Source organism: Thermobia domestica, chromosome 8 (genome assembly GCF_964235325.1).
Source record: "Thermobia domestica chromosome 8, izTheDome1.hap1.1, whole genome shotgun sequence".
Classification (NCBI taxonomy): domain Eukaryota; kingdom Metazoa; phylum Arthropoda; class Insecta; order Zygentoma; family Lepismatidae; genus Thermobia; species Thermobia domestica.
The window spans coordinates 63,144,024-63,159,083 of NC_137461.1; the positions used below are offsets into that span (position 1 = coordinate 63,144,024).

Sequence of the window (15,060 nt, forward strand, 5' to 3'; positions counted from 1 at the left end):
GGAATTGAATCGGAACATTTAGAATTCCGAACAATTTCTGGGAGGACAGATTACGTAAATACGGAACTGTTTTGGGCTAACCGGTACGTCTGGGAGCCGTATATGTGGTACATACACCTCCTTAGCTGACTCGTATGGTCAGTAGTAGTATGATCTTTAATAATGATCATTGTATGTAAGCATTACACTGAAAAGATCACCTCAATCATTTTATATTTCCAACAGATAGAAATTAAAAAAAAAAAAAAAACAACGTTAAACGCTAGAAATGTAATAATTGGAAAGGGCGAGCAAAATACAGGGGTCAGGCCGTCTGTATACCTAGGTAGAATAAAAGAAGTGCTCACCATGGTAACAGGAACAAAATAACATTAAGATTTATGAATTACGGCATTTCTACATGAATATCCTGATAAGTTTTATGGAATTCTGGACTCCTTGTTAAGCTGGGGACCTCTGTGCTGAAAAGACAAATAACACATGAACTATCCGAAATTCGTTGAAGTAGTAAGTGTATTTCTTTTTCAAAAGATAATACTAATTCTTGAGTGTTATTTTTCACGAAGTTAAGAACTGTAAACGTGGAAACTTCCAACAATATTGTCTCAAAGGTCATAGTATCATAATGACTTGGTATCATAGTGACTCTGAATGTCAATAGTTAGCAGATAATGTTGACAAAATGCTATTACTACTATCATAGATAATCCTTCTATGTAGACATGGAAATGTTAACCGTAGTGCATTATCGGAACAACAGTTGATTAAATAATAGATCATTTCTATGACGTAGTGAAACTAGCTCCATTTCAATAATACCAGTAAACGTTCAGTTTATGTTTACTTGAACTACAAAGAACATTTGGATTTAAGGAAAGTGGCTAACTTAAGATATTTTTAAATATCTATATGCAAAATATATTAACTATTTTTATGCAATAATAGTGATAAAATACAAAAAAGCAATAGTAATATCAGTGGTTTGTTCTCTAATATTCCAGCTTTATTGCCGTATTAGTATTTTTCTGTATTAATAATCAATTGATCAATACGCGAATTCATTTCACTGTTGTCATTTCCATATACCATCTTTCAGCCCGTATATTTCTAATCCCAAACAAAACAACAAACAAATAAATAAAATAGATAACAGCAAGTAGATTTTATTTTGCCCACTTTCTGACCTACCACCCACATGCAAAAGACATTTCAAAATTGTTACTTAGGTTCATAGTATGAACTAATGCTGTTAAATATTTGAATAATAGTTTGAGTAATTATTTGTTTATTCAAATTATTATTTCAACATTATTCGTTTATACCCCGAACAATTTTATTGGTTAATCAAATTAATATTCGAACAGTCATTATTAATTTATTCCCCAAACAATTATTATTCGCTTTTTGAATCGTTATTTGAACAGTTATTATTCATTTATTAAATTATTATCCGAACACTTATTATCAAATTATTATTATTGTAGTTATTATTCATTTATCAAATTATTATTCGAAGAGTTAATAGTTGTTTAATTCCGGAGAAGTTATTATTTATTTATCAAGTTATCATTCGATCAGTTATTATTCGTTCATCAAATTATTCGAAAAGCTAATATTCGTTTGTTCTCGAAACAGTATTATTCGTTTATCAAATTATCATTAGAGCATTTATTATTCGTTTATCAATTCATTATTCGAACAGTTATTATTCGTTTATCAAATTAATATTCGAACAGTTATTACTCATTTATCAAATTATTATTCAAACAGTTATTCGTTTATCAAATTATTATTCAAACAGTTATTACTTATTTATCAAATTATTATTCGAACAGTTATTATTCGTTTATCAAATTAACATTCGAACAGTTATTACCCGTTTATCAATTTATTATTCAAACAGTTATTCGTTTATCAAATTATTATTCAGTTATTACTTATCAAATTATCAAATGATAAGTACATTTTATATATATATAAGGCGAAATAGAAAGAATTGTAAATAGCACATCAATGAAAAATTGTGCAGAGGAGATGTCTCATGGTTGTCTCACTCTCACTACAACGTTGGTCAGGGGCGAATCCAGGACCGACTTCTGGGGGGGGCGGTGGGTTGTCATACTGCTACTTTTAAGGGCTCTAAACTTTGGGATGGGTTTTATTTATATATAAAAAATAAGAAAACTTTCTCTTCTGGGGGGGCGATCGCCCCGATCGTCCCCCCTGGATCCGCCCCTGACGTTGGTGGAAGTTCTATGCAAATTAAAATCAATGCACGTGCACAAGTCCAGCCACAACAATGAGAAACCGGCTCCATTGCAATGTAATTGACACTGATTTTATCAATTACCTCAACTTGTGGATAATTGATTATCAAAGTGAAATGATGTAAATGCATCTCGACTCACGCGCTATGTTAAAAAATTCATTTCAAACGGTTCAACTCTGTTTTGCTATTTAGGTCGACATACAACATCTATTTCATTATATATACGTTTATTTCATTCTATTGATATGTGGATACAAACGACGTTATTAATTGTCAAGAGGGGATATCCAAAATTCAAGTATACTGAAAGTGACATTGTAGAATATACATTTTTAAAAAACGAATCTTGAAGAATGAATTTTTTTTCAAACTTCTGATCACCCCAAAAACGTGGAGGAGCATTAGACATTAGACTGACAATCGCAAGACCTGTCTGCCGTGAGTTCGAATCTCACTCAGGACATGGGAGTTATATGTTGCACTTTCACCATTCATTTCATTATCATTAATTTCATCTTGTCTTCTTTAGCCTAAGGGCACATGTGGGACATAAAACTAAAACTATATAAAGGGTGTAGCCATAGACCAACTCCATTATGAATCGAAGATACGAAAAAGTGGATAGGTGGTTTTCTGTCTAAAATTATAACATTTTTCCTATGAACTTCCGGGCTTCACACTAGTAAGGCGCCCTCTGTAAAATAAAAAAGCAACGTGGACACTTTATCAAACTGTTTATTTGGGCCTTTATCGTACCTTAGGTAAAAACAGTACAATATTGTTGGGAAACGGGTTCGAGATGTTCTAGGTTCCCTCACACAACGATGTGCACGTTCCTCATGTCATTCTTACGTTCTGTTCGACCATTGTGTTGAACTGAAAACGGAGTTGCATTTTCATTTAACATAGGAGGTCTTACAGTGTGGAGCCCAAACGGCTGATTGAAAAAATCAACCAATTTAGATTAAAATCCATCTGTTTCCAAAAACTTTCCTCTCTTTAATGTTTTTCATGTCATATACTGTATATACTCACAGTAGAAGCTGAGCTCCTTCATGGCTAAGCGGTTAGCATGCGCGCCTTTGACGCGGGAGACCCGGGTTCGATTCCCGGTGGGAGTTCATGTGGTTCAGACTCCACGTTAATCAGTAGGCCCATGTATCATATAGCCTCGCTGCTGAACTCAATCAATTAATCACAGTAGAAGCTTTCAATATAATTGAAATATCCACGTGATTTTTCTTGGATTTGGATGGAATTGGCATATTATGGGACAATATTTCAATGTCCAAAAATCATTCTGCGATCTGGATGTCCACGGGACGTCCAATGGACATCCAATATCCCGGGTTTTGGAATCAGTGGATGTTTAAGAGATCTCTCTGTTCTATGCAATGCTTCGTGTTGTGAAAAATTTATATTTTGGATTAAGTAAATATTTTTATATGTATTTTTTTTTTAACAGTTGAACTTTTCCTAAGATTGAAATGGTTTTGTAGAAATTTGGCATTCAGATTACACGAACGTGTTCACTGTAATAATTTATATCTTTCGTGCTATGTATAGGCTAATACATTTTAAACATTATAACGCAGAGGGAGGGGGTTAATCTGAGAATAAATTAGATATATTTTCGATGTTTTTCCTGAGATTTTATTTAAGCGGTATCACAACGTAGTTTACCCTGCGGTATCACAACGTAGTCTACATGAAACCATAGAAACGCAATGCAAACGAAAAATGAATCGCAAAATCGATGCATCTATGATCATAATCATAATTTATTACCAAAGTGAGCTTTTTTTGCGAAAAGAAAGAAAAGCATAGCATCGTCTTTTCTTCATGGTAGAAGAGAGATCTTTTAACATCACATATAGTTGTGATAAATATTCTTTCGAAAATCCGACATTTCCTTTAGATACATCGGTTCTCAATAATACACCATTACTAGAGACTGGACGTAGAGATTATTATACATGGCTTTGACATTTTGTAGCATATGGAAATAAAGTACTTCAGTATATTTTCGAATGCAAGATCTGGGTTTTAATTATCGGTAATTACATCACTGGCGAAAACATAGGACCAGTTTTTTGCAGCTCCGTTTTTCCTGGTTTTGGTAAGGGATTCATAATTGACATATCAATATAGCTATTTTAAATTGTTCACACAGAAACATTTTTCCAAGGAGTGCACCATCATAAATTTTACTGTGGCTAAGGAGATGGGTAATAATGAGGAAATGACGAAAGTGAGAAGAAACGAGAGAATCTCGAGAAAACCTACGCATACGGTATTAGTACACTACAAAGCCTACTTGGCGGGAGCTGGGATCAAACCAGGGACCTCACATGCTACAGCTGAGAGCTCTATCATTGAACCACTGCAGCTCCATAGAAAAACGTCTCAAATATATTTTACTTTAGTTGGATCTTCGGCATTGGAAGGTTAATATCTTTTCATTCTTGCGTTTAAAAAAAATGGAAGAGTCGGAGAGCGAGCAAAATATTCATTCTATTATACTGGGGGGAAATATTAGCTAGTTTTTAATGAGAGAGTAAGAACAAATTATTGGTCTGATATTCTGAAACAAATACAGTAGATCTTGTCTGCTCGTCTCGTTGAAATAACACAAAAAGAGATTTTCCTTTGGTAGGGGCACCAGCCTCCCTTCTGGATCCGAAACTGTTGTAGCATCATTTCAAAAAAAAAAAAAAAAAATCTTGGCATACCTGTAAATGCAATAAAGTTTCTTGCAATCAATAGTTACAAATTTGACATATTCTCAGATTTATCTAAATAAATAAATAAATACACAAATAAATAAATAATAAACCACCTTGGCGATAGAAATAATACAGACTGTGAGAATGTGGTAAGTTATCATTGAAATTCGTTCTAAGCTAATTGGTGTGGTTCAGTAACTCAATTGTTTGTTTGCACACAATATCGAAGCAGAGAATGAATTATTCCAGAGATACGATCATGATGTAGTTTGAGTTGTTCTACTGTCATTTGTTGATGAAATGTAAAATTGCATTACGATCAACTTGAATGAAGAAAATTAACAGAACGAGCTTAACCAGTGCAGCATGACTTGAAATAGACAATGCAATGTAATTTTTGTTTTCTGTTTTCACAATATGCATATGCAATCATATTAATATGGCAGAACGTTCTTTATAATTAGCAAGCCAGGTGTCGATATTAGTAACTGTGTACAACATAATAATATAGTTCTAGCTGTTAAGAAATATTTTTCTTTTATTACTGAATATAAAAGAGATGTTTTTTTTCTTTTAAACAAAAAGTTGCGCATGTTTCTAATGCATGCATGTTATCATTAGAATTGGTTGTTAGTGCAGAACAATAGATTGTGGCATCTAATAACGACAAGCTTATTCGAGATATTTAGTCCGTATCAGAGAAGAGTATAATTTCAATAAAGGTAAAGATGAATCGCTTTTGGTTTTCTCTGCTTTTTCTTTTGGTCTGTACCCGGCCAACCTGAATTGCAATAATAATTTTGTTCGTATAAAAATCATAATCTATACAAGTGAATAATGTTCGGCTATACAAATGGTTATCATTAGGCCCCGGATTTATATGTACAATAGAAACCTAAAATAAGCACTATAAATGAAATACTATGAACTTAAGAAACCGATTATTCATTTTAAATTCATTTATTTACAGTGTTTACTGTGTGCAGAGAGAATTCCTATTAATGTAGTGTAATGAGTTTTTCAAGATTTTATGACGTAAAACTTCATCTATTGGTTTTTAAGCTTTACAAGCCGAAAATTATCGCTCAACATCAACCGAAACGATTGGAAACAAGGCACTTGAGATAAGTAGTAATTGCTTGGCACCAAATCCAATGTATACGGAGGGCGATCAAAACAACACATTGGAACTGCTGCAGAAGTTCATGGGCATGTCTAGCGGTGTGCGGACGATCATTATCGTGAACCATATGGTCCAACACTTGTTTTATATACCTTGTATCTTTCCAACGTTGCAGGATAAACGTTTGCAGTAATAGTCGAACCACGCTCCATGAGCTTCACTAGAAAATACTTATTCAGCATCCCAGAATTGCAGTATGAATTTACTCCATTGGTTTCTGTTTACTTTGGTCGTTCACGTATGATACCCACGTCTTGTCACCGGTCACACTTCCATTCAGAAATCAGTCCTTCCTCGGCATAAGTCCAAAGCAGAGCTTATCCAGTATGTTTAGTTCTTCTCAGAAAGTAGTTTCGGTATCCAACGAGTTCAGAACTTGCTGCGGTAGCCCAATTTTCTCTGTTACTAGCTCGTAGAAAACAGTCCTAAGGAATTTGCGGAAAGTATGACGAAAGTTCAGATACCGTGAAGGACTGATTTCACAGACCTTTTTTCAATTATCTGCACGAGTTTATCAGTGACTGCAGATGAATGGTCACGTCTTCCCTCATCGTTAGTTCGTCCATAATTAAACATGCGTCATCTTTGATGTACGATAACTTCACTGATTCACTCATCACGTTTGATTCGTAAACATTACACAGTTAGCAATGAATTTCAGCTGCCGAGCGTTGTTTCTCCTACAGAAAGCGCATTACTGCACGTAGTACACATTTCACGGTATTTTCCATTAATTTGAACTACTCTAGCGGACGAGTAAACTGAAAAACAATCTTTTTCTACTGCCCATACCTTGCTTGCATACTGACCTATTGCATACAGCCCAGCGCCAAATGACGAGTGTCGCTATCTTCCACTGCTTTCCGCAAATGTGGCTTATTAGAGTCTATTTAAAATGTCTAAATATGACATAGATATAATTTTATTTAAAATATTTAAAATAACGACATACCTTAAAGTATTGCCAGAACTTTGCAAAAGCGAAAACTCCAACGATGTTGAACATGGAATCGTTTATTTGCCCTCTGCAGTTATTCATTTCTTACATTTTCGGATTGCTGTGCCTTCTTTTTCCGAGTTTTATTCTTCATTTTTAGTTGTGTATACTGCATTTAAAATCAAGGAAATAAATTTATGAGAATATATGACAAAATAAAGACTTTTCCTTTTAAAAATGATTATTTCGAAATGAAATGAAATGAAACTAAGTATTTAGTTTAACGTCCCACGATTATACCCTTTAGGTTAAAGGAGACGAATGGTTAGTGAAAGTGAATGAATTCGTAAGAATTGGTGGAGTGAGAATGTGGAAGGAAACGGTAAAACCCGGAGAATACCAGCAAATGATGTTGTCCACCACAGGTACACATTACCTGAGATCAAATCAGAGACCACTTACATCAGAGGTCAGCGCTCTACCATTGAGTCATTATGCTCCCAAGATTATTTCGAAGGTGCAAGTAAGAAATATGATTATTTTAGCTTGCTCACAAATTATGTATTGAAAAAAGAAAAAAAAAAAACTTAATCTGAAGAAAGAAAGATTTTATTGTGACTATAAACGGGAGATTAAAAATGAATTGTGCCTCTGTCGATATGTTCTTTTTTTCTTTTTTTAACGCTAAGCGTGCTCAGATCTTTCCAGTGACCTGGTACAATATGAGGCTACATTCTTCTAATGGAACCTCATTTGATATTCTATCCACATATAAAACGTTTTAACAGAATGCAGCAAGCAAGCACACACACACACACACACACACACACATATATATATATATATATATATATATATATATATATATATATATATATATATATATATATATATATATATGCGTTAAACATAAATGCAGTAGTGTGTAGTGAGAAGTTGCAACATTGTTCAAGCGACCACTTAGCTTTGACGCAGACGTGATCTTAACAATCTGCATTCTACCCTTTGGAATATTTCAACAGAGCTACAAGAGCTGCTAGAATTGGTTCACATTTGTCCATATTTAAGCAAGCGCAACATCCCGTAAAGTATTAAACAATAATCTTTGTCCTGTTAAGACTTTTGTAGTCCTTGTCATCGAATAAGGTCAAACATTACTTCTGTTGTAACCATCTTTTCTAATAGTATTGACAAATTTTATCTACATTTTTTTAAAGGATGCTCTGCACCGTGAATTTCAATAGTATTGTACAGGACAAAACCGGTGACTAGAAAGTCATCGTGTAATATCATGAGCTTTTACACTTCTAACTGTTACTTTAATTCAAGAAAGCGGAACTAGGAAGAAAATGTTTTCCGCTAGTGAATATTGCTTTACTCAAACCTTCCGGTATAAACTTTTACGTTTTTGAATGGTTAGTGTTTTCCCCTTAGGCGAGGGAGACGTGGTTCGTTTCCTACTGGGAGTTCATGTGATTCCAATCCTACGTTAAACTGAAATCTACATTTCATTCGTCGATGTTTAAAAAAGTTTTTCAAAAAGTCATTAAACTCCAAACAAAAATAAAATAATCTACGATTTCCGAATTAGCCAATTACGTACATTCTGTTATGCCATGATATTCGACACAGTGGCAAATCTAGGAAATACGAGATCAGATATAACTTGAGGCTATTGAATATCTATTTGGAAGCTTAATGAATTGATTTATTTGGGAAACAATTATTTTTTCAAAGTCTACTTTATATATATCGATTTAAGTACTTAATCACTGTTATTGATTTAATATAGAGGTAAAGGTGGTATATCGAGCCCCTGCGGGTATCTCGAGCACCTATAGTTTCTCGGCAACTATTTGTTTTTATGTAGCAGCAGCAGTTGGTGTCAGTGCATTATGCACTGGATTACATGTTGTGGCGTGCTGGTGCCAGTCATTAATAGGGTCTGTCAGCTGTATGAACGTGTGTGTTTTCGTCCTGCTGAAAACTTTGTAAGGTATGTTTTTGTACGTTGTCACACACATACGTAAGTGTAATGATTAGGGCTTTGCCTAGGTACATCTGTAATTAATATTGTCGTGTATTGTGATAGAAAATGGACAGTAAAATGTTAAGGTTATAAAGTGTTGAATGCCAACATGGCTAGGGTTGAAAAATGAGCCCCCAAACCTGCTGATAATGTAACCCCCTACGTAAAGGAGCTCATATTACAACCATTGCATTACTTTTCTTTCTTGTTACAGATGCCTAGGAAAAATCTCCTTCCACCAAAAAATTTGCACAGAAAATCTTAGAAGAAAGAGGACATGGTTAAGGCCATTCGAACAATAAGAAGCAAATCCATGGGTTTAAAAAAAACAGCAAAAACGTTTTCAGTTCCGAGACTTGTCCGTCTTGATGTGAAGCCAGAAGATTGTGTAAACCTCCCGATGGGAAGAAAACCCGTAATGAGGAAAGACCTGGTAGAAGAATTAGTCAATTATCTATTGGTAATGGAAAGCAAATTCCATGGATTAACCAGGGCAGATGTGCGACGATTGGCATTCCAGTTATGTGAAAGGAACGGGGTGCAACACCCCTTCAAAGATGGCTTGGCTGGGCGAGCGTGGTTTGATTATTTTTTGAATAGACATAAGAATGTGTTATCTCTATTAAAACCCACAGCAACATCATGTGCACGTGCAAATACTTTTAATCGCGAGGCAGTGATTTTTTTTTTTTTTTTTGACATTTTAGAGGCTGAATTCGAGAGTCACCAATATTCACCACGACGAGTGTTCAATGTAGATGAAACAGGGATCATCATCGTGCAAAATAAATCACCACGAGTGGTTGGTCTCTAAGGTAAAAAAGTGGGAGCACTGAGTTCAGCAGAAAGGGGATCATTAGTTGTCTGTTGTATGAATGCTGGGGGGGGGGAGGACTTTGTCCCTCCAATGTTCATATTTCCTAGAAAAAATATGACCCCAACACTCATGAAAGGAGCACCTCCTGGTTCAATTGGGAGATGACATTCGTCAGGATGGATTCAAGGTCCGTTACTCACAGAGTGGATGAGACATTTTATTCAAAGAACAAAACCAACAGCTTCCGACCGCATACTTTTAATTCTTGATGGCCACAATACACATACGAAAAACATTGATGTAATAGAGCTCGCACGCCAAAATCACATCTCAATCATCAGTATTCCTCCTCTCACAAGTCACAAGTTGCAACCATTGGACAAATCATTTTTTGGCCCCTTAAAGCATCAGTATAGTGAACAAATAAGACAGTAGCTACGTCACAATGAAAGACCAATGGATCCTTACGACATTGTAGAGGTGTTTGGAAAGGCTTACTTATTGTGTCAAACTAGCACAAATGCAGTAAATGGTCTCAAGGCTACAGGAATTTATCCCTGCAACCGCACAATATTCACCGATGCCGATTTTACACCTTCAGTGACCGAGGACATAGATGGGTGTGTCCCATTAGATGCTACAAATAAGGTGCAAACAGTTTCACCTCATAACCCCCCTGCCCATTTTATTGTAACTGTGGATTCTGCTGACCAGAAGAATTGTGACATGAATCCTGCTACTTCATCTCCTTACAACACGACACCTATTTCTATTTATTCTTCAAGTGGCCCAACAGGACATATACCTAACACTACTGAAGTTCATATCCCAACGTCAAGTGCTAGTGTGATATTGCTGAGGCAGGATCATCTGGACTTTGTGGTGCATTACATTCAGGGGGCAACAGTAAATATGCAACCTCACCAAAGGATATGTGTCTGCTCCCAAAACCTAAGAAGAAAATGACTAATAGAGGGCGAAAACCTACCAAATCAACATTGATAACTTCTTCTCCCTTCAAAAAATCTTTGGAAGCAGCAGAAAAGAAGAAAGTTCTGAGAAAAGAAATAACAGTAGAGAAGACCAAGAGGGGTATGAATGGGGCAAAGGAGAATAAAATGAGAGAAAGCTCTAAAAAGAAACCTAAACTGTCGTGTAGACGTAAACGTGTGGTTTCTGTGGTGAACTGTGATAGTGATCAAAGTGACTCTGAGTTTGATTCTGGGGAATCTGTTCTCGAACCTTCTTTTGGTGTTGATAAACCAGATGATGGCGACGCAGTGTGTTTGTTTTGTGCAGGGCTCTTTTCTGAAGACACGATGGGTGAATTGTGGGTAATTTTTTTTCTATGTGGCTTGTGGGCACATAGTGAATGTGCTGGCTATGAAAAAGATATTTACGTGTACGATGTTTGTACATAGATTTTGTTAAAACCCAAATGCAACGATTACTTTCACATTTCAAGTTTTTGTGCAACTAAAGTGCTAGGTAATGTTAAATATTTTAATTTTTCATTCATTTCTAAACATGGCAGCTCACATTGCCAGCATATTTTGAATTCAACTTTTGATACATTAGTTCAAATCTGTTTTTCTTATTTACATTGTAAGTTAATTTCTTCCACGTATTGTGCAATAAACAAAATTGAGTAATAGTTCATTTCTTGTTGAATTTTAGATCTTCAGATACCATAGGTACCAACCTCTATTAGGGGGCTCATATTACCCACATACGTCATATATTTAACAAAGTGTTACCTTTTGGTAAAATATGCTTTATGTTAACTCACAATCTATTTATCACTACAAATGAAGTGGAATATGGAAAGAGACATTGCAAAGTATAGTGATGTGAGGTGGAAAATTTTCCGTTCAAAAAAAAATATCAGTAATCAAGTAACAATTCCTCAGCAATCATAAAATTGGTTGAATTCATGTACAGAAATGTAAAAATGTGAAAGATCGTTTAAAGAATCTGAAAATTTTCATGACTCACACAATTTTCAGCACTACGTAGGAACAAGGTAAACCATTTTTCATGAATCGAAATATTTTCTGTCTTATATGGAAAAATTGAACAACTTTTTCTGAGTCGGAAAATTTTCATCATTTTGAAGCAAAAAGTAAAAAACTTCATGCGAATCGGAAAGTTTTATTGCTCTGTAGAAACAAGTGAAAGGTATTTTCATAGATCGGAAAATTTTCATCACGATGTAGAAACAAGTGGAAAAAACTTTTCATAAGCCGGACAATTTTAAATATTATGTATAGTGATATTAAGTGGAAAATTTTCCACTATATTTAACTGAACATTCAGCTACAAAATTGAATTTCTGTAGAAGAAAGTTAGTCAACAACAAATTATAATTTTCCAATTAGCTTTCGGGAACCGGAAAATTTTCTAATATTTCAAGTTGGGAAGTAAATTTTACACAGTGTTTCTCTCTCTCTCTTCATCTGCGAGCTCCTTCGTTGCTAAGCAGTTAGCATACGCGCCTTTGGCATGGAAGACCTGGCTTCGATTCCCAGCGGGAGCTCATGTAGTTCGGATTTCACGTTAATCAGTTGGTCCCGCCTTATATAGTCTCGCTGCTGAAAGGAACGTTAAACTCAAAATCAACTCAATTCAACTCCTTTCTCTCTCTCTCTCTCTCTCTCTCTCTCTCTGTGTGTGTGTGTGTGTGTGTGTGTGTGTGCGTTGCGTGTGTATTCAAAGTGCAGAGAACATGAGTTCGTAGAATACAAATATCCCATTCTATTATTTAAAATTTCAATTTATTAAAAGTCATGAATGTTTTCCGATTCATAAAAACATACTCCACTTATTCCTACATCGTTGTTTAGCCGTAAAATTTATTGGTAATAAATATTACCTTAAAAAATTTCATGAAGTGAAAATCTAACGATTCTTCATTTTAAGAATGTTTAAAAAACTTCAATGCGTTCTTGCCTCAGAATCCACCTTTGATCTTACAATATTAGATTTCGTCAATTTAATACGCATAAGACGGTTTTCTCATAGCTTTACTACTTTTATAGATTTACATTCTGCAACATTTATAAATAAGTAGATATAATAGAGAGAGAGAGAGAGAGAAACACTATGTAAATTTTTACTTCCCAACTTGAAATATTAGAAAATTTTCTGGTTCCCGAAATCTAATTGGAAAATTATAATTTGTTGCTGTCTAATTTTCCTCTATAGGAATTGTATATCTCAATGTGCAGTTAAATATAGTGGAAAATTTTCCACCTAACATCACTATACATAATATCCAAAACTGTCCGGATTATGAAAAGCGTTTTCACTTGTTTCTACATCGTGATGAAAATTTTTCGATTCATGAAAATTCCTTACATTTGTTTCTCTACAGAGCAATAAAACTTTCCGATTCACAAAAAGTTAATTTACTTTTTGCTTCAAAATGATGAAAATTTTCCGACTCATAAAAAGTTATTCAATTTTTCCATACAAGACACAAAATATTTCGATTTACGAAACGTTGTTTCACTTGTTCCTACATAGTACTGAAAATTGTGTGAGCCATGAAAATTTTCAGGTTCTTTAAACGATCTTTCACTTTTTAACATTTTTATACATGATTTCAATCAATTTTATGTTACTTGATCACTGATATTTGTTAATAACGGAAAATTTTCCGGAAAGATATAGAAGAAAATTTTCCACCTCACATCACGGCTATACAACGATGTAGGAATAAGTGGAGTATGTTTTTATGAATCGGAAAGTTTTCATCACTGGCAAAGTATGTTTTCCCCAAGTTTTACTTTGCAATTGCCATATTTGTGTGAGTCATGCCCCGGAAAGTAAGTGGGGGCTCAATATACCACCTTTCCCCCTCCTCTTTCTTTATATATATATATATATATATATATATATATATATATATATATATATATATATATATATATATATATATAATATTGATTTTTGATAAACAAAATTCACATTTTGTAATATACAGTATTCGGTCGATTGTATTCACACTTCATAAATAAATGCTTTACTAAAATTCACATTGTATGAATATTGGCACAAATTATTTATTTTCCTTGAATAAGCTAGAAGTGGAAGTTTTCTGGGTATAATGGAAATAAACTTTCTTTTTCCTTCGGATGATTTCGTTAAATGATTGATGTGCTTCTGTTTGTGTAAACGTGTTGTTATTCTAAAGGGGTAGTTTACTGACGTAAGTGTTATTTGTTTTCGACATTTTTTTTTCGGAAACTCTGAAGACTGTCAAACTTTTGCTAAACAATACTGAAAGGATGGTGTTACTAGCCTGAGTTTTCTTTCTTTTTCTAACGAACCTTTTCGAAAAGGAATATTATAATTTTGTTCTTAACTTCATTAATAAATATTTCAATTAATTTATTTTTAATTTTAATTATATTATTTAATTTAATTTTATAATAATAATAATAATGTTGATTTATTATTTAATTTAAGAAATGCGAGCAAAATGTTTAGTGCGGTGGTGTACCTTTTATTTATTTATAATAGGATTTTCTGTTTTGTTTCGAAGAATAAATACGAACGAATTTGATATATCAAAATCGTGACTGTTTTATGTATGTACGTTGCAGTTCAGCACAAAAATATCTCTACTATTACATTAAAACCTTGTTTTTTCGTGTTTTCTTCCCTTAAAAAGATCCTTATATTTTACATGTTTTAAGATCCTTACTAGTACCATAAGTTATCTGTATATATATATATATCTGTATGTGTGTGTGGAAAGAAAATAAGGTTGAGAATTGAATTAGATATCCTATCGTTTCATCATTTATCTGTTCAATCAATCAATAAATGTAATAATAATAATAATAATAATAATAATAATAATAATAATAATAATAATAATAATAATAATAATAATATACAAGGACAATTACGCGTATTAAGGGCAATCAAAAATCGAAATTAAATCACTGAATACCTTGCATTAATTGTTCTTTGAAGAAAAAATACAATAGATGTAAAAGTGAGGACCAGTGGTACAGTAATAAAAATGGGCTGATAACGTTCCCAGGAAGGAAGAAAATATTCGATTAAAGTAATGAACATGAAGGCACAAG

General features: G+C 33.9%; 1 protein-coding gene across 1 annotated transcript in view; it reads left to right on the top strand.

The window, feature by feature from the left end:
• LOC145692959 (tetraspanin-7-like) overlaps window positions 1-15,060 on the top strand; it is a 104,386-nt gene that overhangs the window by 55,137 nt on the left and 34,189 nt on the right. The window lies entirely within an intron of this gene.